Source organism: Schistocerca nitens, chromosome 5 (assembly GCF_023898315.1).
Source record: "Schistocerca nitens isolate TAMUIC-IGC-003100 chromosome 5, iqSchNite1.1, whole genome shotgun sequence".
NCBI classification, from domain to species: domain Eukaryota; kingdom Metazoa; phylum Arthropoda; class Insecta; order Orthoptera; family Acrididae; genus Schistocerca; species Schistocerca nitens.
In genome coordinates, this window is record NC_064618.1 from 217210438 (window position 1) to 217235021 (window position 24584).

The 24584-nt window shown below is 44.4% G+C and overlaps 1 protein-coding gene across 1 annotated transcript in view; it reads right to left on the minus strand.

The window, feature by feature from the left end:
* The window catches only part of LOC126259554 (glutamate receptor 1-like), a 545373-nt gene that overhangs the window by 444963 nt on the left and 75826 nt on the right, over nt 1–24584 (minus strand). The window lies entirely within an intron of this gene.

A 24584-nucleotide genomic window follows, 5' to 3' on the forward strand; every position in this document is an offset into this window, starting at 1 on the left:
AAAAGATAAACTCGTAGTGGAGATAGGATGAGAGAAAAATAGTAGTGGTCCGAACGTGGAAGTGAAAGATCGAGGGAGAGGCGATACGGCTTGCCAGAAACATAAAAACTAATGTTCTGATTTCGAGTAGCAGGATAGGCCACTACACCACTGATTCATGTGTGTTACGACGCTACTGCGCTACCTACATGGGTTCCTAACGCCTGGACGCGTTCCAAGTGCAGTGTCAAAATATCGATGGTACGTCTGGCCGGAGAGGCTTACATGTACAGCACCCGAAACATTTAATTTTTTGTAGCACCAATTTTTGGTGCCTCGAAATTGTTTTATAATTGAATCTCTCATCACTTTGAGTCGCGGTTCATATACACTCCTGGAAATGGAAAAAAGAACACATTGACACCGGTGTGTCAGACCCACCATACTTGCTCCGGACACTGCGAGAGGGCTGCACAAGCAATGATCACACGCACGGCACAGCGGACACACCAGGAACCACGGTGTTGGCCGTCGAATGGCGCTAGCTGCGCAGCATTTGTGCACCGCCGCCGTCAGTGTCAGCCAGTTTGCCGTGGCATACGGAGCTCCATCGCAGTCTTTAACACTGGTAGCATGCCGCGACAGCGTGGACGTGAACCGTATGTGCAGTTGACGGACTTTGAGCGAGGGCGTATAGTGGGCAGGCGGGAGGCCGGGTGGACGTACCGCAGAATTGCTCAACACGTGGGGCGTGAGGTCTCCACAGTACATCGGTGTTGTCGCCAGTGGTCGGCGGAAGGTGCACGTGCCCGTCGACCTGGGACCGGACCGCAGCGACGCACGGATCCACGCCAAGACCGTAGGATCCTACGCAGTGCCGTAGGGGACCGCACCGCCACTTCCCAGCAAATTAGGGACACTGTTGCTCCTGGGGTATCGGCGAGGACCATTCGCAACCGTCTCCATGAAGCTGGGCTACGGTCCCGCACACCGTTAGGCCGTCTTCCGCTCACGCCCCAACATCGTGCAGCCCGCCTCCAGTGGTGTCGCGACAGGCGTGAATGGAGGGACGAATGGAGACGTGTCGTCTTCAGCGATGAGAGTCGCTTCTGCCTTGGTGCCAATGATGGTCGTATGCGTGTTTGGCGCCGTGCAGGTGAGCGCCACAATCAGGACTGCATACGACCGAGGCACACAGGGCCAACACCCGGCATCATGGTGTGGGGAGCGATCTCCTACACTGGCCGTACACCAATGGTGATCGTCGAGGGGACACTGAATAGTGCACGGTACATCCAAACCGTCATCGAACCCATCGTTCTACCATTCCTAGACCGGCAAGGGAACTTGCTGTTCCAACAGGACAATGCACGTCCGCATGTATCCCGTGCCACCCAACGTGCTCTAGAAGGTGTAAGTCAACTACCCTGGCCAGCAAGATCTCCGGATCTGTCCCCCATTGAGCATGTTTGGGACTGGATGGAGCGTCGTCTCACGCGGTCTGCACGTCCAGCACGAACGCTGGTCCAACTGAGGCGCCAGGTGGAAATGGCATGGCAAGCCGTTCCACAGGACTACATCCAGCATCTCTACGATCGTCTCCATGGGAGAATAGCAGCCTGCATTGCTGCGAAAGGTGGATATACACTGTACTAGTGCCGACATTGTGCATGCTCTGTTGCCTGTGTCTATGTGCCTGTGGTTCTGTCAGTGTGATCATGTGATGTATCTGACCCCAGGAATGTGTCAATAAAGTTTCCCCTTCCTGGGACAATGAATTCACGGTGTTCTTATTTCAATTTCCAGGAGTGTATAAACCTCAGTCTGATGGAAGCCATCAACATTCCTGAAAATTCGGTGTCAACAGTTTTAAAAGCAAAACCTGTTGGTCTAAGACATACGCTGTTGGCCACTAGAACACATGTACTTCAAAGACAAAGAGGTGAAATTAAATATCAGATTCGAGAATATGGTTAAAAATCTGTTACAGAAACAACAAAGTAGTACTCAACCAATATGTCAAAAACTAAATTGTACAATTTTACAAGAAGTGTACTGACCCGTAAAAACGTTGACCTAGGTTTTCGCGTAGGCACCTTTTTTACAGCAATAAAATTTATCAGCTAACGCGGTGGCTAAAGTGAAGCAGTTGGAAATGTAAATACATTCCTGTGCACTAAAACTGAAACAACAGAAAGGGCAGAGTATTCAGAAACTTCACTTATTGTGCCTATTCGGCATAATAGGAATAATTCATGATTGTAGGTGGTTTGGAGCCAACGAGAGTACAAAATTTATGCAGATACATTAGCTCTGGTAACAAGAACGTTTCTAGCCCGGTTGGACAATAAGTCGAGGTGAGACTGCATGACTGATGAGGGAATGTCATTCCACATAGTTTCAACTGTATGCCAGATTTAATTAACCGTATTGGCTGGCGGGTGATGGAGTGCCATTCCCTGGGCAAGGGCAGTATATGACGGTATCAAAAATGGAAACGGAAAACGCTGTCATCGCACTTTTTTTTTTAAAAAAAAAGGAAGAAAACATGCGATTGCAGTTCTGTTGTATTCTCGGTACTCTATTGCATCTCCTTAGACTTGATCCATGTGCTAAACCACTGAAAAAGTCTTTCAAACATGTATTAACAGGCGGTGCATGGTTTTTGTGCCAAGGAGCCCTTCCTGTGGAGTTCTAAATTTAAAAGATATGAAAAGTGGCATTTGTTTAGTGCAGTTGGAATAAAAACTTTCTTCCCACTGTTTTTCCGAAAATACATATTTTTGAAACTGTGACTGCGTACAAAATACAAGATGAACCTTGCAAAGAAGAGAACAACAGTCAGTCTCCATTAATTTTGCTATTTATGTACACAAATATCGCCGATATCGGTTGCTGACAGATAGTTTCATCTTCAGATGGCTGTTGACGTTTATGTTACGTTTGTTTTTGTTTACATTAGTTGTTGGCTGTTTTTTTTTTTTCAAACAATTAATGTAAATGATTGAGCTATTTGGGTAGTAAATAAATAGCACTACTAATCCTCGCAATACGAAGGGAGGAAGGGGCAGGAGGGTACTTTACACCCATTCTTTGAAAATACTGTAATGTGGATAGTTTCTTTACATTTTAAGATTTAAAAAAATATTTTAAAAAATAAAAGATTAAAAAAATTAAAAATATAAAAATTTAAAAAATATTAAAAATATTTCATTCATAAATTTCTATTGAGCCCCTGGATAATCATTTACTCTTCTCGGATATTGACACTGAAGTGTACTTGAGTTAAGGTTAAATATTCCTACCAACCCATATTACAATATCTGAATGCCAGTCAGCTCATTCTCTGTAGTCGTGGTTTTCAGGTACGTTCAGTTCCCATACGACAGCCAGTGGACACATGGGAATCGAATCATTCTATACCTCTACCATTACTGAAGATCAATATTGTAGTTCATTCTTAGGAGTAACACTTGGTACCACGTATCAGAACCACTCCAAGGCGTCACAGTTGACAATGGAAGTCCACGTTTCCGTCAGATGCCGATAGCACTCGAGCGGGATTTGGCGGACCCAATGGCGCATGCCCACAGAGCCACGCCTCCTGTAGCTAGGTACCTCGAGCGCCCTCTGCTGTCGCAACAAAGGAGATGGCGGTAGCCAGATAGCCATTCGCAAGAATGCGCGACGCACTTGGAGCATCTTCGCTACATGAAGCTACGCACATGTCACCTAGTCACAACAGCAGTGCTTCATCCTTGTTGACGTTGAGAGCTTTATTCCTTGTAGCATTGTTTGTAATGAGTCGTCATACACTTGGAGAAAAAGCATTTAAATTAATCTTTAGTGTACTGTGTTTACTTGTTCGACAATCGCTTCTGCTCATGTTTTTCTATGACAGTTGATGCTACAATCTATAGCCCACCTCTTCCCACCGTTCGGTACGAAGTCATACACAACATAACAAGTGCTACTCCACCACAATGCACTTCTCTAGGGTCCTCGAGAAATATTGTTCCCAACTTTTAAAATACTGAATACGATACAAGGCGTTAGTGTTATCGGAAATGTCTAAGGTGGCGGACCGAAGTCTGCTTTTACTGCATTCTAGTATCAACAGTTTTTACCGCTCTGCCACCACATGTATTTTCTTAGAAAGCATACGTTTCTATTAAATGTAGTCGAGATACAACAGGGAATAGTAATGGAGATTTCTTGGTATATTCATGCAGGCATGACTGTGAAGTCAAATGTGGCTGCACCTACATCTGATAATATATACAGTACTTACACTGAAGCTGTGTAGCCTACTGATGGAATGGATTGATTTAAAAAAAATGGTTCAAATGGCTCCGAGCACTGTGGGACTTAACATCTGTGGTCATCAGTCCCCTAGAACTTAGAACTACTTAAGCCGAACTAACCTAAGGACATCACACACATCCATGCCCGAGGCAGGATCCGAACCTGCGACCATAGCGGTCACCCGGTTCCAGACTGAAGCGCCTAGAACCGCTGCGCCACACCGGCCGGCAGTGGATTGATTTCCTATGATCTTGAAGACCGTTCTTTTCGTTACTACGCATGATCGAGTTGTTAGCACTTCATAAACGCACTGGACGCTTGCTCTATGGTGTACACAACAAAATTAACTATATTTTTCAAATGCATACGTAGCAAGGGTCGTCACCGGCGATTGAAGGATGATAAAATGCGTGTGCATTGGAGGAAAATATGGATGACGAGCCTCGAACGCTGTATGAGCGCCGGCCAGGGTGGCCGAGCGGTTCGAATCCTGCCTCGGGCATGGATGTGCGTGATTTCCTTAGGTTCTATCTATCTACCTATCTACATCCATACTCCGCAAGCCACCTGACGGTTCTCCCTGATATACCAGTCTCGTATTGTTCGTGGAAAGAAGGATTGTCGGTATGCCTCTGTGTGGGCTCTAATCTCTCTGATTTTATCCTCATGGTCTCTTCGAGAGATATACGTAGGTGGGAGCAATATACTGCTTGACTCCTCGGTGAAGGCATGTTCTCCAAACTTCAACAAAAGCCCGTACCGAGCTACTGAGCGTCTCTCCTGCAGAGTCTCCCACTGGAGTTTATCTATCATCTCCGTAACGCTTTCGCGATTACTAAATGATCCTGTAACGAAGCGCGCTACTCTCCGTTGGATCTTCTCCATCTATTCTATCAAACATATCTGGTACGGATCCCACACTGGTGAGCGATATTCAAGCAGTGGGCGAACAAGTGTACTGTAACCTACTTCCTTTGTTTTCGGATTGCATTTCCTTAGGATTCTTCCAATGAATCTCAGTCTGGCATCTGCTTTACCGACGATCAACTTTATAAGATAATTCCATTTTAAATCACTCCTAATGCTTACTCCCAGATAATTTATGGAATTAACTGCTTCCAGTTTCTGACCTCCTATATTTTAGCTAAATGATAAGGGATCTTTCTTTCTATGTATTCGCAGCACATTACACTTGCCTACATTGAGATTCAATTGCCATTCCCCGCACCATGCGTCAATTCGCTGCAGATCCTCCTGCATTTCAGTACAATTTTCCATTGTTACACCCTCTCGATATACCACAGCATCATCCGCAAAAATCCTCTGTGAACTTCCGATGTTATCCACAAGGTCATTTATGTATATTGTGAATAGCAACGGTCAACGACACTCCCCTGCGGCACATCTGAAATCACTCTTACTTCGGAAGACTTCTCGCCATTGAGAATTACATGCTGCGTTCTGTTATCCAGGAACTCCTCAATCCATTCACACAATTGGTCTGATAGTCCATATGCTCTTACTTTGTTCATTAAACGACTGTGGGGAACAGTATCGAACGCCTTGCGGAAGTCAAGAAACCAGGTATCTACCTGGGAACCCGTGTCTATGGCCTTCTGAGTCTCGTGGACGAATAGCGCGAGCTGGGTTTCACACGATCGTCTTTTTCGAAACCCATGTTGATTCCTACAGAGTAGATTTCTAATTTCCAGAAAAGTGATTATACTCGAACATAACACGTGTTCCAAAATCCAAGAAGGGGGGGGGGGGGGGGAGTTCCTTCGCGTTCTCTGTGTAAAATCGAACTGGTCCCGCGGTCCCACGGCCTTTCCTCTTTTGAGCGATTTTAATTGTTTCTCTATCCCTCTGTCATCTATTTCGATATCTACCATTTTGTCATCTGTGCAACAATCTAGAGTAGGAACTACAGTGCAGTCTACAGTGCAGGAAGAGACATTCAGTATTTCGGCCTTTAGTCTATCATCCTCTGTTTCAGTACCATTTTGGTCACAGTGTCTGGACATCTTGTTTTGATCCACCTGCCGCTTTGACATAAGACCAAAATTTCTTAGGATTTTCTGCCAAGCCAGTACATAGAACTTTACTTTCGAATTCATTGAACGCCTCTCGCATAGCCCTCCTCACACTACATTTCGCTTCGCGTAATTTTTGTTTGTCTGCAAAGCTTTGGCTATATTTATGTTTGCTGTGAAGTTCCCTTTGCTTCCGCAGCAGTTTTCTAACTCGGTTGTTGTACCACGGTGGCTATTTTCCATCTCTTACGATCTTTCTTGGCACATGCTCATCTAGGTTAGTTCAGTTTAAGTAGTTCTAAGTTCTAGGGGACTGATGACCTCAGATGTTAAGTCCCATAGTGCTCAGAGCCACTGGAACCAATTGCTGTACGAGCAGACACTTAGTTGGTCGATTTAGCCAGTTACGCTAACAACGCTGCTTTATAGTAGGCGCTCTCGCTACTGGTACAAAGATTTCTAAAAAAACGCTTGGCGTGTGCATCATTTGTTAGATCAAAGTACGGACTATAGTCATGCAGAAAATGAGCAGACTAGATGACAGTTCAGTTGTTCGCTCTTCTTGTAGGTAACGGCTATGACGTCAATTGAAAATGTGTATAATACTTATTCATGAATAATCCCTAAGGTTCAGCTTCGAAATTTTAAAGGTGTGCAAACTTTGGTTTCCTTTACTGTTGTCATCTGTAGTAAAACGTCGCCGGATATGTGACTGCATCGTTGTTTTATTCATCAAGACTATTCTGTAAGTATAGAAAGCTGATGAAGGCCATTTGCTACTATGACCGAAACGGTGATCTAAAAAACCAAGAAGATCACACGGTTGCATATCTGGATACATTGCTATTAAAAGTTATTGGAAGGCACTAAATCGGGGGGACAAAATTTGCACCTTTCCACCGTAATTCTATCGCTGTCTCTAAATTCTCGATTGCCGTGCACTTTGCGTCCTTTTCCGGAACTGTCGACCTTACACCTTTTGAACGCAGTTTCTGCTTACGAAAAGATTTGTCACGTAACTTCAACTTTATTAACAAATAATGTTCATTTGCCGTCGAACGACTTTGGAAGGCTACTTCACGAATTATTTTGTGCACGTGAGAAGTGAATAAGCTACCTCAGTGTGAGTTGCGAGGAGTGAATAATTGAGTGATACATTACTGATGGCAGAGAAGCATCACGCCGAAGTTCGACGGCTAGGCCGAACCGGGCTCCGGTCTTGTCTGGCGTGCACGGAGGCGAAACTGATACAGTCCGAAGGAGGCAGTGCAGGAAGTTTGGCGGCGCGGCTGCCTCGGCTGTTTACTCCGGTCGGCGTCGTCGGTATAAGGGGCATGGTGGCAGGTACGTAATCCTCCGTCTAGCTATCTCACGTGCAAAACGCTGTCGACTGGTTTTGCCTGGAGAACCTAGCTGAAAGACGGCAAAACTGACGGTTTCGTCGACTTTCCATTATCGATATGTGAGATGCAAATTATACGTAGTGATATGTTGATCAAATTAACTTGATTTGAAAGTAGCGTAACTTTTTATTTCTATTAAGGATTATCCAGTAGTGATTATCAATACATGAAATACTTGTAGGCATTTTCTTTTATGAGAATCATGTTTGGCTGGGCTGGTAGTATCACAGACAGCAATCAAAGTGGGCCGATGGGCATTAACGCTGGTTGCAAAGATAAAGCCGACAGCAAGTAGGAAAGCGTTCGGCGAAGGCTGCTGTGTGCACTGCACAGTTCGAGCGGACATCCGTCGCGAGCCGACAAAATGCTGACAGCAGGTAACGCCATAGTTGTAATCCTGCACGACGTGACCGCCGCTCCTTCCTAAGACGTTTTTCTGGGGTGAAGGCGTTGTAAAGTACAATCACAAATTGTGATTTTTAGCTGACATTCGAACATTTTGTACCCCTATTCTATGTCGAATACTTTTTCTATGTCGACAAAACGTTTGTAGATGGCTTGATTTTTCTTAAGTCTTGCTTCCATTATCAGTCACAACGTCAGAGATACCTCTCTGGTGCCTTTACCACTCCTAAAGCCAAACAAATCATCGTACAACAAATTCTAAGTTATCTTTTCCATGTTTCCGCATATTATTCTTTTCAGCAACTTGGATGTGAGAGCCGTTAAATTGACTGCGTATTCGTTTTCATACTTGCTGTCCTCGAGATTGTGTGGATGCTATTTTTACAAAAGCTTGATGATATGCCTCCTGTGTCATTGATTCTACACACCAGTTTCAAATCTTGTTCGTTTGCAGCTTGCGTCAATGATCTATTCCTTATGTCTTATTTGCTCGCAAGTCTTCAAAAACTTGGTTAAATTCCGGCACTAATTCTGGATCCCCTGTGACTTCCCCTTTGAGTTCCAATTTTTCGATCATGTTTTGAGACCAATCTTCCCCTCAAAGAGGCGTTCAATACACTACTTCTATATATATATATATATATATATATATATATATATATATATATATATATATATATATATATATACTATCTCCTCGCCGTTTATCAGTAGAATGTTCATTTCACCCTTGATGTTGCCGTATTTACTTTTAACTCCACTAAAGATTGTTTTGACTTTTATCTTAGATCATACTGTCCTTCCTACGACTATTGTCATAGACAACAGTACAGTGTTATTCAGTATGTCGAAACTCAGAGAGAGGTGGAAACTATCAATTATCAATCTGAAGTATATATATGTGCGCTGAAAATACATACTTTCTGTATAAGCATTTGATGTGGACAGAAGTAAACCATAAAGAGAAATATTTTATAATAATCGTCAAGTTGCAATTGACACTACTCTCAAAACAGGAAAAATCTTGCTCATGGGAGATTTCTGTAGACGTGTTGGCGATTCGATGATTCCAGGCATTAAACGAAGATTTAATGAAACAGAATTAAAGGGAAGTGAGAAGACCTAATTCATTATGTTGCATTGGACGACTTACGAATTTATGACGCATACTTTGACTATTAGCTGTAGCATAAATGCATCTGGAGTTACAGAAGAGGTCAGCGCGCGGTTATCGATTTCATCACAACCTAGACTACAGCCAATAATCTGTAAGAAGCTATGTATAAACGAACAAGACGTGGAAGCTAGATGGAGTACTATGAGTTCGAATATACAAGAAGTAGCACGAGAAGCTTTAGGTATGAAAAGTGTGACTGTGATAGTAGGCAGCACAACATATAAAACACCATGGCTTAACCAAGATGTTAAAGAATTTACTACTTAGAAGAAGAAAGAATTCCTAAATTAGAAAGCTAGTTAAACTAAAGAAGGTTATACGGAGTATAAGACCATTCGTAGAAGGATGAACGCTGATATTTCGAAAATAAAACAGGATTTTTGAGAGCGATATACAAAGGTATGGAAAGAGACCTTTGTGGATCACAAAAGAAATTATGCTGGATGCCCCAGGGTAAAAGAAGGATATTAATGAACATGATGTAAGTAAAGTACAGTGGGAAACTTATTTTAAATTACGTTTTTTATATCAACAGCTTCAGATTTTGTTTAATAATATCATGAAGAAAGGCAGGATACCAAGAGAATAGAGAGAAAGTACTACAACTGCAGTGTGCAAAAAAGGAGATAAGAAACTAGTAGACAATTACGGCGAAATTATGCTCCGTGATACAACCTTAAAACTGTTAACATCAATAATTACAGACAGAGTGCATAGTTATATAGAAACAGCAGAAGAACAGCAAGGATTCAGGAAAAAGACGATCATAATAGATGCTTTTTTTCACTTTAGGACAGACTGTGAAGAAATCCATGAAATTTAATGACCCAGCCTACATGTGCTTCCTTGACTTGTCATAAGCCTTTGACAAGATTAGCAAAAAGGATATAAATCAAACCTTAATCGACAAGAGAAGATTTATATACAGGTAACAAAACGAAAAGATAAACGAATTAGACAAAGAGTCTCATTAAGTCCACTCCTGTCCAAATTAGTAATGGACCACATCGTTGATGACGCAAGAAGGTAACTGGCCTATAAAACGAGAAATAAAGAGGTGACCAAATAGAGCTTTGGGTGGGAATTGCAGAGAAGATGTTGCCAGCTTGCCCATAGGAGAACAATACACCTGTGGACTACGCAGGCCCTGTTAGAAGCTACAGGTATTTATAGTTCTATGCTTTCCGCAGAATATGGCAGGCAAAATGTGAGGCTTCTATAAGTACGATACTGCAAGTTTCTCGTCCCAAACAAAAAAAAAAAAAAAAGTAGCTGGAATTTCATATACGTGGGCTATTCGGAAAGTAAGTTCCGATCGGTCACGAAATGGAAACCACTGTAAAAAACAAAAAAGAAGTAATTTGCAATCCTTAGCTACACCTTACAGATGCTTCTCTATATCGTGGCCGCTCCAGTTTAGGCATTCTTCGTAGGGAGACTGCCTACACTTGTCCGTCCTCTTTTAGATTACTGCTGCGCGGTGTGGGATCCTTACCAGATAGGACTGACGGAGTACATCGAAAAAGTTCAAAGAAGGGCAGCACATTTTGTATTATCGCGAAATATGGGAGAGAGTGTCACAGAAATAATACGGGATTTGGGCTAGACATAATTAAAAGAAAGGCGTTTTTCGTTGCGACGGAATCTTCTCACGAAATTCCAATCACCAAATTTCTCCTCCGAATGCGAAAATATTTTGTTGACACCGACCTACATAGGGAGCAACGATCACCACGTTAAAAAAGGGAAATCAGAGCTCGTACGGAAAGATATTTGTGTTCATTCTTTCCACGCGCTGTACGAGATTCGAATAACAGAGAATTGTCAAGGTGCTTCGATGAACCCTCTGCCAGGCACTTAAATGTAATTTGCAGAGTGTCCATGTAGATGTAGGTGTCTGTGGTTTCCGCACATTCTCTACGCTCGTCTACACCTCGTTGTCTGTGCTAAAATATTGTCTTCATAGCCAGCGCCTCATGTAAGCAGAGATGAAAGGAAGAGCCAATTACGGGCTGTGATGTGGATGATGAAACGCTTCCCAGAGAAAACTCTGCAAGAGCATCTTCATTGCCCTTGCAGAGTGCGGCCGAGAATTGTCATGAAGAACGAAACGCATAACAGTTATGTTGGCTGCCTATCTTCAGGCAAAATCTCTCACGAGGCTCTCGTACATGGAGGGAGACACTGTTTTCTAAACATCTTTAAGTGCTCACTGTGCGAAAGGAACGATATGTCGCGATCGACGGGTATACTAGCGACAGTATCCAACACATGTGTGGAAAATTTCATCGCATTTTCACAGTAGTCTCCATTTCATGACCGTTGGAACATACTTTCCTAATAGCCCTTGCATACACTACTGGCCATTAAAATTACAACACCAAGAAGAAATGCAGGTGATAAACCGGTATTCACTGGACGAATATATTATACTAGAACTGACGTGTGATTACATTTTCACGCAAATTGGGTGCATTGATCCTGAGAAATCAGTACCCAAATCAACCTCCTTTGGCCGTAATAACGGTCTTCATAGCCTGGGAATGAATCAAACAGAGCTTGGATGGCGTGTACAGGTACAGCTGCCCATGCAGCTTCAACACGATACCACAGTTCATCAAGAGTAGAGACTGACGTATTGTGATGAACCAGTTGCTCGGCCACCATTGTCCAGATGTTTTCAATTGGTGAGAGGTCTGGAGAATGTGCTGGCCAGGGCAGTTGTCGAACATTTTCTGTATCTAAAAAGGCCCGTACAGGACCTGCAAAATGCTGTCGTGCATTATCCTGCTGAAATGTAGGGCTTCGCAGGGATCGAATGAAGGATAGAGCCACGGGTCGTAACACATCTGAAATGTAACGTCCACTGTTCAAAGTGCCGTCAATGCGAACAAGAGTGAACGAGACGTGTAACCAGTGGCAACCCATACCATCACGCCGGGTGATAACCCAGTATGGCGATGACGAATACACGCTTCCAATGTGCGTTCACCGCAATGTCGCCAAACACGGATGCGACCATCATGATGCTGTAAACAGAACCTCGATTCATCCGAAAAAATGACGTATTGCCATTCGTGTACCCAGGTTCGTCGTTGAGTACACCATCGCCGGCGCTCCTGTCTGTGATGCAGCGTGAAGGGTAACCGCAGCCATGGTGTCCGAGCTGATAGTCCATGCTGCTACAAACGTCGTCGAAGTGTTCGTGCAGATGGTGATTGTCTTGCAAACGTCCCCATCTGTTAGGGATCGAGACGTGGCTGCACGATACGTTACAGCCATGCAGATAAGATGCCTGTCATCTCCACTGCTAATGATACGAGGCCGTTGGATTCCTGCACGGCGTTCCGTATTACCCTCCTGAACCCACCGATTCCATAGTCTGCTAACAGTCATCGGATCTCGACCAACGCGAGCAGCAATGTCGCGATACGATAAACTACAATCGCGATGGGCTACAATCCGACCTTTATCAAAGTCGGAAACGTGATGGTACGCATTTCTCCTCCTTACACGAGGCATCACAACAACGTTTCACCAGGTAGCGCCGGTCAACAGTTGTTTGTGTATGAGAAATCGGTTGGAAACTTTCCTCATGCCAGCACGTTGTAGGTGTCGCCACCGGCACCAACATTGTGTGAATGCTCTGAAAAGTTAATGATTTGCATATCACTGCATGTTCTTCTTGTCGGTTAAATTTCGCGTCTGTAGCACGTCATCTTCGTGGTGTAGCAATTTTAATGGCCAGTAGTGTATAAAGAAGACAGGAACCTTTGGTCTGTCGTCATAGGAAACAAATTGTTAACGCGCTGCTTGAAAGCACCGGCAGGACAGAGCCAAAACACAATTCTTTCTTTAGCGGTAGGTCTCTCAGCACGAAAATGTGGGAATTACATTGGTTAGCCTGGTCTGACGTCATAGTTTTAGAAGATTATTGGGTAGTGGGAGGACGCTTCACAAGAACTGAGTCATGTGATTGGATGACTGCTCGCAAGAGGCTAGCATTGGCTCTCAAACAAGGGTGAATGTTACGAGGGAAGAGAGCAGCAACTAGGGTGGCTCATCGTCCTCTGCTAGTGTCAGAACTTCTTCGAGTTCTGCTCGCAGAATTCGGTGTGAGAACTAGTCAGTTCACTTCCCAGCTCCTACTGGAGCATGATGAAAGTTCGCGTTATGTGACTTTTCGAGATTCACAGGGATCGTCCGACACAGCGGCCGCCGACAGCACCACTGTCGGACAACACAACGACGCTGTTAAATAAATGATAAGATCTGCAATTGCCTTCGACTTGTATAGGTCGCAATGTACCCAGCAAACGTTATAGTGATAATGAGTCGGAGCAAGAGGCCCTTCTGGCATGCAAATTTTGGCAGTTACTGTCTTCAGATCGCGGAAACGGATCAGTGCGCTGCGCAGGAGAGGGTATGCCTGCCCATATTACATCTTTCGTTGAAGATGTGGTGCTGGAAACAGTCGAACGCTCTCGAGGGATCTCGACAAGGAGACTTTCCACACTAACTACTGCAATGAGCCACAGTAGCGTTTGGAGAATATTGCATCCCAAGGGAATGTACTCATACCACCTCCAAAGAGGTCAGTGTATTTATTAATGAGGCGGACTCTGGTCCTAGGCTTATCTGTCAGTGCCCGCACAGGCTGTACAAGGAACGGTTACCGGCGGTTCTCATGTAGCACTCTAGAGACAGCCATGTGATGAACATTACATGTTGCAGCTTATTGTCTTACGCTGACACCAGGACTGTCGTCCCTCACACGAAGAAGTTCCTCTCCCCAACTCGCAAGTAATGCACTTAAACGTCCCACGCTCCCTAAGAGGACGATCGACTATTTTAAACGGCATCCTGTAGGGGCGCCTTCGTTCTGGAATTGACTCCCGATACAAAAGGTGAGCCCGCGGCCGTTGCCACCTGTTAATTCATACAGCAAAGGACCTTCTACATAAATAACTGTGTTGAAAGGATTAATGCTAATTAAACGGCATGAGGAAGAGGTTGGAAGGATATAGCGACTTCCAGCAGCATAGAGCATTGTGGGATAGCGACGGCGAGAGATGAAAATTTGTGCTGAAATGTGACTCGAACCCAGATGCTCCGCTCCTCTACACTGGCTGACTTAACACCATCGGCCATCTGGACACGCTTTTCTTCAGATCCAAATCCCCAACTTCTCGCTCGTCGCACTGCAATCACTCCCGCCCGTTAACCCCTACTCACAGTTTTCCAATTCCCGTAGGATTTCAGGTACAACATCGTATCCATACGATATTCGTCTAGATCGTATCGCCACTCTTACCTATAAATCTACGGGCGCGAAATCTGTATGATGAAGAAGCTTCCATGTGTATGCGTAACCAAGGCAAGGAAATAGTACGGGAATCAGAAATGTGAAATTAGGGCTTAGTGGGAGGAATGAGGGGGGGGGGGGGCTGTACGGCGAGGAGGAAGTCTGACAGAAAGCATGTCCAGATGGGCGGTTTAGGCAACTGTTTTATAGAAGCGGAGCATCTGGGTTCACGTCCCGGTCTGAAATAAATTTCAGCTCTTGCCGTTGCACTGCCGCTATCCCTTGTGCAGCTAGAAATAACTATTTACTTCCTATCTCTTTCCAATCCCATTTCTTTTCTATTCCTCCAGTTATTATATGTCCCAGATGCCACTGCAAGAGATGTCTGATCTGTTGGACATGTCCGTCAGAAAATGTACTACACTTATCTATAATTAAAAGGGCATCTACCACCGTGGCATCTGAGTATACTTCCATTGCACTGTACGGTAAACAATTTTCGTGATGAATACTAAACAGCTGATATACGTGCTTGACGATAGTAGACCAACGACGTTAATCGCATGTCAACATTACCTTCGTTGAATCAGAACATTGGCCGTGAGCCTAAGACTGACAACTTGCTGTAAATTCTAACCAAATATAATTAAGGAGGGGAGTCTAAACGTTGCAGATAAGAAAACGTCTCATGTAATGCAGCAACGTTCTGTTTCTCTCTATTTCCCACGATAAGCAAATGGTTCAAATGGCTCTAAGCACTATGGGACTTAACATCTGATGTCATCAGTCCCCTAGACATAGAACTACTTAAACCTAACTAACCTAAGGACATCACACACAGCCATGCCCGAGGAAGGATTCGAAACTGCGACCGTAGCAGCAGCGCGGTTCCGGACTGAAGCGCCACAGAGGTCGGCCCACGATAAGCATCATTATAAGAGAAGTAGGAAATAAGGTATAATGTGAAAATAAAGCGTTTCCTGATCCATGGCCATATAACATATTTTATTCCTCAGGGTATGTGAGGAACGTTTTCTGTAAGTCTGTAGCCGGCTTGTGTGGCCGAGCGGTTCTAGGCGCTACAGTCTGGAACCGCGCGACCGCTAGGGTCGCAGGTTCGAATCCTGCCTCGGGTATGGATATGTGTGATGTCTTCAGGATACTTAGGTTTAAGTAGTTCTAAGTTCTAGGGAACTGATGACCTCATAAGTTAAGTCCCATAGTGCTCAGAGCCATTTGAACCATTTGGAAGTTTGTACGGTAGGAGATGAACTGGCGGAAGTAAGGCTGTGGAGGGGGTCGTGAGTCGTGCAAACCACTTGCCCGCGGAAGGCAGATATCCAGAATTTGAGGCTTGGTCTGGCGCGCTGTTTTAATCTGCCTTGAAGTTTCACATTTCGTGACAGTTTCACCATATCTTTCGTTACACCCTCTATTTCGTACAACGAGTGGTATCCTCTTCAATGCCCTTCAGAGAGAATTACAGCCGGCAGTTGTGGCCGAGTGGCTCTAGGCGCTTCAGTCCGGAACCGTGCTGCTGCTACGGTCGCAGGTTCGAATCCTGCCTCGGGCATGTGTGATGTCCTTAGGTTAGTTAGGTTTAAGTAGTTCTATGTCTAGGGGACTGATGATCTCAGGTATTACGTCCCATTGTACTTATAGCCTTTTGAACCATTTGAAGAGAATTACGTAGAGTTGATTAAACTGAGGTGACAAAAGTTATGGAATACTTCCTAATGTCGTGCCGGACCTCCTTTTGCCCTGCGTATTGCCAGAAACTTGACATGACATGGACTCAACAAGTCGTTCGAAGTACCCAGCAGCAATAATGAGTATTGCTGCCTCTATAGCCGTCCATAATTGCGAAAATGTTAGAGCTGCAGGATTTTTTTCACGAACTGTTCTCTCGATTCTATCATTCTGAATGACCAAATGATTCGCTCGAAATGTCCAGAATGTTCTTCAACCTGTCACGAACATTTTTTGTGCGATGACGTAAGCATTGTCACCCATAAAATTCTATCGAAGTTTGGGGAGGTGAAGTCAGTGAATGGCGCAAATTGTCTCCAAGTAACCGATCATTACCATTTCCATCAATGATAGATTCAATTGTACCAGACGACCCCGTTCATTGCATGAGAATCCTGATCACACCACTGTGGAGCGGTCGCCTCCTTGCACAGTGCCTTGTGGACAACTTGGGCCATGGCTTCGTGGGGTCTGCGCCTCACTCGAACCCTACCATCAGCTATTAGCAACTCAAATTGGGACTCAGCTGGCAGGCCACTGTATTCACGAGCCCAGGTGCGGCGCTGCAGGCCATGAGGTGGTGTTAGCTAAGGCACTCGCGTCGGTCGTCTGCTGCCGAAGCCCATTAACGCCAAATTTTGCCTCGATGTCCTAACGGATATGTTGCCACATTGATTTACGCGGTTATTTCACGAGTTTTGCTTGTCTATTAATACTGGCAACTCTACGCAAACACCGCTGCTCTCGCCGGTCGTGGTGGCCGTGCGGTTCTAGGCGCTCCAGTCCGGAGCCGCGTTGCTGCTACGGTCGCAGGTTCGAATCCTGCCTCGGGCATGGGTGTGTGTGATGTCCTTCGGTTAGTTAGGTTTAAGTAGTTCTAACAAGGGAACCTCCCCATCGCACCCCCCTCAGATTTAGTTTTAAGTTGGCACAGTGGACAGGCCTTGAAAAACTAAACACAGATCAATCGAGAAAACAGGAAGAAGTTGTGTGGAACCATGAAAAAAATTAGCAAAATATACGAACTGAGTAGTCCATGGGCTATGTCACATCAAAGTCAATATGAGCTCAGGAGCGCCGTCGTCCCGTGGTTACCGTGAGCAGCTGCGGAACGAGAGATCCTTGGTTCAAGTCTTCCCTCGAGTGAATAATTTTTTTTTCAGACAATTATCAGAGTTCAGGCACTCACACATAATCAACTTCGCTCTCCAAAATTCCAGGACATGTTCAGATTTGCTTGGACGTATGCAGGATTTGACGGTCTACACACGGAAAAATTTGAAAACGTTAAAAACATATATTTTGACAGAGCACAGAGAAAACTGTGCGACTGTGAAACTGTTGCATTCATTTGTTGGAGTTTACGTGACACTCTTATGTTTTCATCACTTTTTTAGGAGTGATTATCACATCCATAAGAAAACCTAAATCGGGCAAGGTAGAAGAATCTTTTTACCCATTCGCCAAGTGTGCAGGTTAGGTGGGTCGACAACATATTCCTGTCATGTGACGCACATGCCGTCACCAGTGTCGTATAGAATATATCAGACGTGTTTTGCTGGATCGAATGTTTTCGGTTCCCATTGGAGAGGCACGTCCTTTCGTCTACTAAACGCACGGTTTTGCGGTGCGGTCGCTAAACACAGACACTAAACTTATTACAGTGAACAGAGACGTCCATGAACGATAGACAGATCATAATTTTGCAAAAATAAAGTCAGTACACTTTTTGCTTGGGGGAATATTTGAACCAAGGACCTCTCACTCCGCAGCTGCTCACGCTAACCACGGGACCGCGGCGCTACCGTACTCACATTGTCCTTGATGTTGACTATGTTACCCATGGACTCCTCAGTTTGTATATTTTGCTTATTTTTTCATAGTTCCACACAACTTCTTCCTGTTTTCTCGATTGAACTGTGTTCAGTTTTTCAAGTCCTATCCACTGTGCCAAATTATAACTAAATCTGAGGGGGGTGCTATTGGAAGGTTCCCTTGTAAGTTCTAGGGGACTGATGACCACAGCAGTTGAGTCCCATAGTGCTCAGATCCATTTGAACCATTTGAACCGCTGCTCTCGGTCGTTAACTGAAGGCTGTCGCCCCTGGGTGTCAGTGGTGAGAGTTAATGCCCTAAATTTGCTATTCCCGGGTGACTACTGACACTGTTGATCGCGGAATACAACAATTTCCGAAATGGAATGTCCCTCGTGACTAGCTCCAATTACCATTCCGAGTTCAAAGTCTGTTAACTCCCGCCGTGCGGTCATGGTCACGTCGGAACCGTTTTCACCCGAATATAAATGATAACTCCCCCAGTGCAATGCCCTTTTATACCTCGTCTACGCTATACTTTCGCCGTCTGTGTGTGTGCACATCGCTGTCCCACGACTTTTGTCACCTCAGTGTATGTTTTTCTTTTGATAGTTTTTGTGTGCTTCAAACTCTAATCTGGTGTTAACGCACGGTAGATCTTCACTCGTCATACAACTATATTGCGAGCACGAATGTTTAATCTGCAGAGCTAGCGTAAGAAGATAATATTCAGTAAGTACCGCTTTCGTCGAGGGCGTCCGAGCCGCAGAAAAAGCGCCACAGGAGCAATTCATGCGGGCTGGGGTCCATTGAGAACTGCGAAGGATTATTTGGGGCCGGTCTATCTCTGCTGCCCAACTAGAGCGCTATTTCTGCGAAATGGAGAGCAAATTAAAAAGGCAGCGGCGGCCGGAGGGAGGGACGCCTCATTGTTTGCTGCGCCGCAAGTTGGCCGGAGTCCGCTGGCGCCTCTCCAGGCTACAACTCCGCCCTCCAGCTCTGGAGCTGGAGCTGGGCCGGCCGCGCGCCCTCCAGCTCAACGCTTCACCGCACAGGGTCCCGACCGGTCCTACACGCCGTGTTACACTTGCATCATAGATTTATAATCAGACCCACAGGGGGAAAAAAAAAGAGGAACTGGAAAGTACGGGTTGCCGAAGCTATAGTTTTCCCAGCTCTTGACACTGCTGGCGTCGATCCTAGAAAAAGTCAAAGACAAATATTCCCCTAATTTCGCGCATACGAGGAAACAGCAGAGCGTGAAAAGCAGATGGGGGGTGAGATAGCACAAGGACGAAGAGGGATGAAGTAGCTCATCTTGATGTACGAATGTGTATTCTGACTGTTGCTGTAATTATACGCTTGTTCTAAACTAACCGGAGCAACTCACTTCCTTTTGTTGCCTTGACAAGCATTAAAGACGAAAAAGAGGATGTAATGTGAACATCCACATTATGGAAAGATGAAGGCACTGGAGTATAACAGGCGTGTGATAAAGACACTATTTAATATGAGTGTCATTTCAGAGGATCTGCACACGGTATGATAGAACAAAAAAATTACTTTATAAGACACCGTTACATGCCTTCAACATAATCTCGATTGACACCTTCCCAGCGTTTTGGCAACTTCTGTATTCCGTGTAGCCCACCTTCATTTTAGGGCTGTGTGATTACGCGAGTCACCTCACTGAAGATTCAGCACTTCCGTCAAATCGTTTTACACGGAATTGTTCCTTAAATTTGGGTAACATCTACATCTACGTAGGTACTCCGCAAGCCACCGTAAAGCGCGTGGCGGAGGAATCCCTGAATCACTACTTGTCATTTCCTTTCCTGTTCTACTCTCAAATAGAACGAGGAAAAAAAATAACTGTCTATGTGCCTCCATATAAGCTCTCATTTCTCGTATCTTATCTTCATGGTCCTTTTCTCAATGGTGTTCCTGGGAAAGAACGTCGCTTTCCCTCCAGGGATTCCCATTTCAGTTCCCCAAGCACCTCCGCAACACTTGTAAGTAGGCTGTTTAGGTTTTTATGTTGGTAACGTCACCTAGCGCTCCCTATGAAAATCACTGGCTGTGCTGTGTGCAGTCTGTGGCTGGTAGGTATTGTTGGAATATTCACCATTGTAGTGTTGGGCAGTTGGATATGAACAGCGCGTAGCGTTCCACAGTTGGAGGTCAGCCGCCAGCCGTGGTGGATGTGGGGAGAGAAATAGCAGAATTTTGAGAGCGGACGATCTGGACGTGTGTCCATCAGAAAGAGTAAATTTGTAATATTGGATATCATGAACTGATATATACAGGGTGAGTCATCTAACGTTAGCGCTGGATATATTTCGTAATCATCGAGTGCAATTCTGTCAATGGCCATTAACAGAGAATGCGTTGCAGTTCTACCTGTTTACCGATGAAGCGGGTTTCACAAACCACGGGGCAGTGAATCTACGGAACATGCATTACTGGTCCGTGGACAATCCACGGTGGCTCAGACAGGTAGAGCGACAGCGACTGTGGAATGTAAATGTATGGTGCAGAATCATTGGCGACCACCTCATTGGTCCTCACTTCATTGCAGGGGCCCAAACATGCAACATACATCGCGTTTCTACAGAATGATCTGCCAACGTTGCTCGAAAATGTCCCACTGGAAACGCGTCGACGTATGTGGTATCAGCATGATGGTGCACCTGCACATTCCGCAATTAACACTACGCTGACCCTTGACAGCATGTTCGACGGGCGTTTCAAAGGACGTGGAGGACGCATAAATTGGCCAGCCCGTTCTCCTGATCTTACACCTCTGGACTTCTTTCTGTGGGGTACGTTAAAGGAGACTGTGTACCGTGATGTGCCTACAACCCCAGAGGATATGAAACAACGTATTGTGGCAGTCTGCGGCGACATTACACCAGATGTACTGCGGCGTGTACGACATTCATTACGCCAGAGATTGCAATTGTGTGCAGCAAATGATGGCCACCACATTGAACATCTATTGGCCTAACATGTCGGGACACACTCTATTCCACTCCGTAATTGAAAACGGAACCCACGTGTGTACGTGTACCTCACCCCTCATGGTAATGTACATGTGCGTCAGTGAAAAAGACCAATAAAAGGGTGTTAGCATGTGGACGTAGTGTGCTGTTCCAGTCTCTTCTGTATCTAAGGTCCATCACCGTTCCCTTTGGATCCCTACGTAATTCGGTGCTCTCCGATACACACGATCGAACAGCGGAGGAGTGGTACTCAAGCGTCAACTTTAGGTTACAATATCTCCGGATGTAATTAACATTTTACAATGCAACAAACGGCACTGATTACGTATTTGATTACGTATTTGTTTATAGATGTGCTAACAAAACTAACGGGGTTTCATTTAAAAAACGTAGGTTTGTGTTAAAAAACATACTTCTGTGCATTTTTTTTATGGTTTGTACTAACCGATTACACTAGCCCCTCTCCTCATGTTCGGTCTGTGGAATCGATTCGTTAGTATTTGATGTGGTTTAAGAAATATATCCAGCGGTAATGTTAGGTGACTCACCCCGTATATGATGACTTTGGAACATTATTAAGGTAAATCCATTGTTTGTTCTCTATCAAAATCTTTCATTTGCTGACTATGCGTATCAGTAGTTAGTGCCTTCAGTAGTTAGAATCTTTTATTTAGCTGGCAGTAGTGGCGCTCGCTGTATTGCAGTAGTTCGAGTAACGAAGATTTTTGTGAGGTAAGTGATTCATTAAAGGTATAGGTTATTGTCAGTCAGGGCCATTCTTTTGTAGGGATTATTGAAAGTCAGATTGCGTTGCGCTGAAAATATTGTGTCAGTTTAGTGTTGATCAGAATAAGTAAAGAGAGAAATATCTGAGTACGTTCAGTTCTGCTCAGCTGTTTGAAAATCAAATAACGTAAGAGGTTTATCAGCACAGTAATACATAAATTTTCCTAAGGGGACGTTTCACACTTGCGTGTTTCTCAGACCTATCAGTATCAAAATTTAGAAGCCCGCCTTTGAATTGCTTCGATGTCTTTCATTAATGCGACCTACGGGTCCAAACACTCAAGAATAGGTCGCACAAACGTCATATCTGCGGTCTCCCTTACAAATGAACCACGCTTTCTTAAAATTATCCCAGTAAACCAAAGTCGACCATTTTCTCTCTCTCTACCACACTCCCTACATGCTCGTTCCATCTCACATCGCTTTGATTCGTTACACCCAGACATTTAAGCGACGTGATTGTGTCAAGCAGGACACTTCTAATGTTGTATTCGAACATTACGGGTTTGTTTTTCCTACTCGTCGGCTTTAATTTACATTTCTCTGCACTTAGATCTAGGTGACATTCATCACACCAACTAAAAATTTTGTCTATGTCATTTTTTATCTTCGACAGTCCATCAACTTCGTTATCTTACCGTACACTGCAGCATCATCAGCAATCAACCGCATATCGCTGCCCACTCTGTCCTCCAAATCATTTAAGTATACAGAGAACAAATGCAGTCCTATCACCCTTCCATGGGGCATTACTGAAGATACCGTTGTCTCTGAAGAACATTTGGCTTCGAAGACAACATACTGCATTCTGCAACTTACGAAGTCTTCGAACCACTCACATAGCTGTGAATTTGTTACACACCTTCGTTAATGGACTGCAGTGGGGAACCGTGTCAAATGCTTTCTGGAAACCAAAAAAATATGCAGTGCCCTTCATCTATATTTCGCAGAATATCATATGAGAAAAGGAGAAGCTGAGTTCTGCACTAACGATGCTGTCTAAAACCATGCTGATTCGTGGACGTAAGCTTCTCGATCTCTAGAAAATGTCTTATATTCCAACTGATTTCCGATGGACTCATATTTGTTTGATGGATGGGAAAGCCGAGCGTTTCTCTCACTGGTAGGGCATAAGCTGTCTTGCATTATCGTGCAAAATGAGGTTACCAACTGCATGCATATCAGGCCTTCTTTGACAAATTTTCGGCTGGAAAACATTTTGAACAAACAGCTTGTACCACGAAGCACTTACAGACGGCCAGTCGGGCATTCTGTTTATAGGTATGACTTCTAGCATGTCATATACAAAGATCGGCGTCATTTTCACCTTTGAATGTTGGCGGTAGAATTTTTTCTGGCGTGGACAGTCGAACTTTTCTACTCTGACGACTGAGACTTCCGGCTTAAAATCTGTATCGAGGTTTTATTAAGTGCAACAATCCTTTCCAGAAACTGTTCTCCTTCAGTTCGATAACGAAGCAATTCTACTGTGATTTTTTTGCGACCTGCTTTCTGCTCTTCACGCAGATCATAGTGAACCCATCTGGCAGCAACTTTCCTCGTCTTTAACTTTTCAGTTGTGAGTCTTCAAACTGAAGTGACAGACATTCTGGCCTCAAATGCAGTTTCTTCTCATTTCTTTCTCTCTCAAAATGTCGTTAACAGTAAAGTGAGACGTGTAGTCTTTTTCACGTGGCCTTCCATTTTTAGGGAGTCCTCTGTGCTTAACCGACCTTCACGTAAACAGACAGACAACCGTGATATTGTGCTACGATCCACTACACTGTTCCCACACACCTCACTCAAAGCGTCGTAAAATTCCGTTGAGTTCTTTCAACGAAGTTATTCGATTTTGTTGTAGCAACCCCGGTCAATGCGTTTAATCCCACCTGACCCACTTTCATCTTCTCTTTTAATATTGAATTATTCACGAGACAGCCATACGAATCAGCAAACACGTATACTACAGTCACCCTTAAAGTCTCGCTCACAACCGACATGAATTTCAAATTGCTCACGCACCCGTAATGATCACCCATGTGCAGTATACATGACTTTTGAAATATTAATACACTTTTGTTAATTGCATTTTTCAGACGATACAGCGAGATGCATAACGAGGGCAAGAAAATCGTCTGGGCGTTATGTGTATCGAAGCATTGAAGGTAGCTGATACAAGTAAAAAATTAAAAGTAATAGGAGCTGAGCTAAGGTGAACTTTCATCTGGCAAACTGGATGGAAAGGAGATGAAATGCTGATCAAGCTTTCGAAATGTATGGTTGTGGTTTGATGCAGCCGGCCACGAATTACTGTGCCATCCTTTTCATCTGATGGTTGCACTTGCATCCTACACCCTGAACTATTGATTGTCGCATGAATTCAAGCCTCAGTTTTTCCCTGCTGATTTTACCCTCCGTATCTACCTCTAGCTGTATCCTGATTCCCTAACGTCATATAATCCTGTCCCTTAATCTTGTCGGTAATTTCCAAATGCACCTTTTTTCAATGATTTTGCGAAGCACCTCCTCATTCCTTCAGTCCACCTGATTTTAAGTATTCTTCTGCAGTTCAACACCTCCAACGCTTCGATTCTCTTCTGTTCCAGTTTGCCCATAGTCCATGATT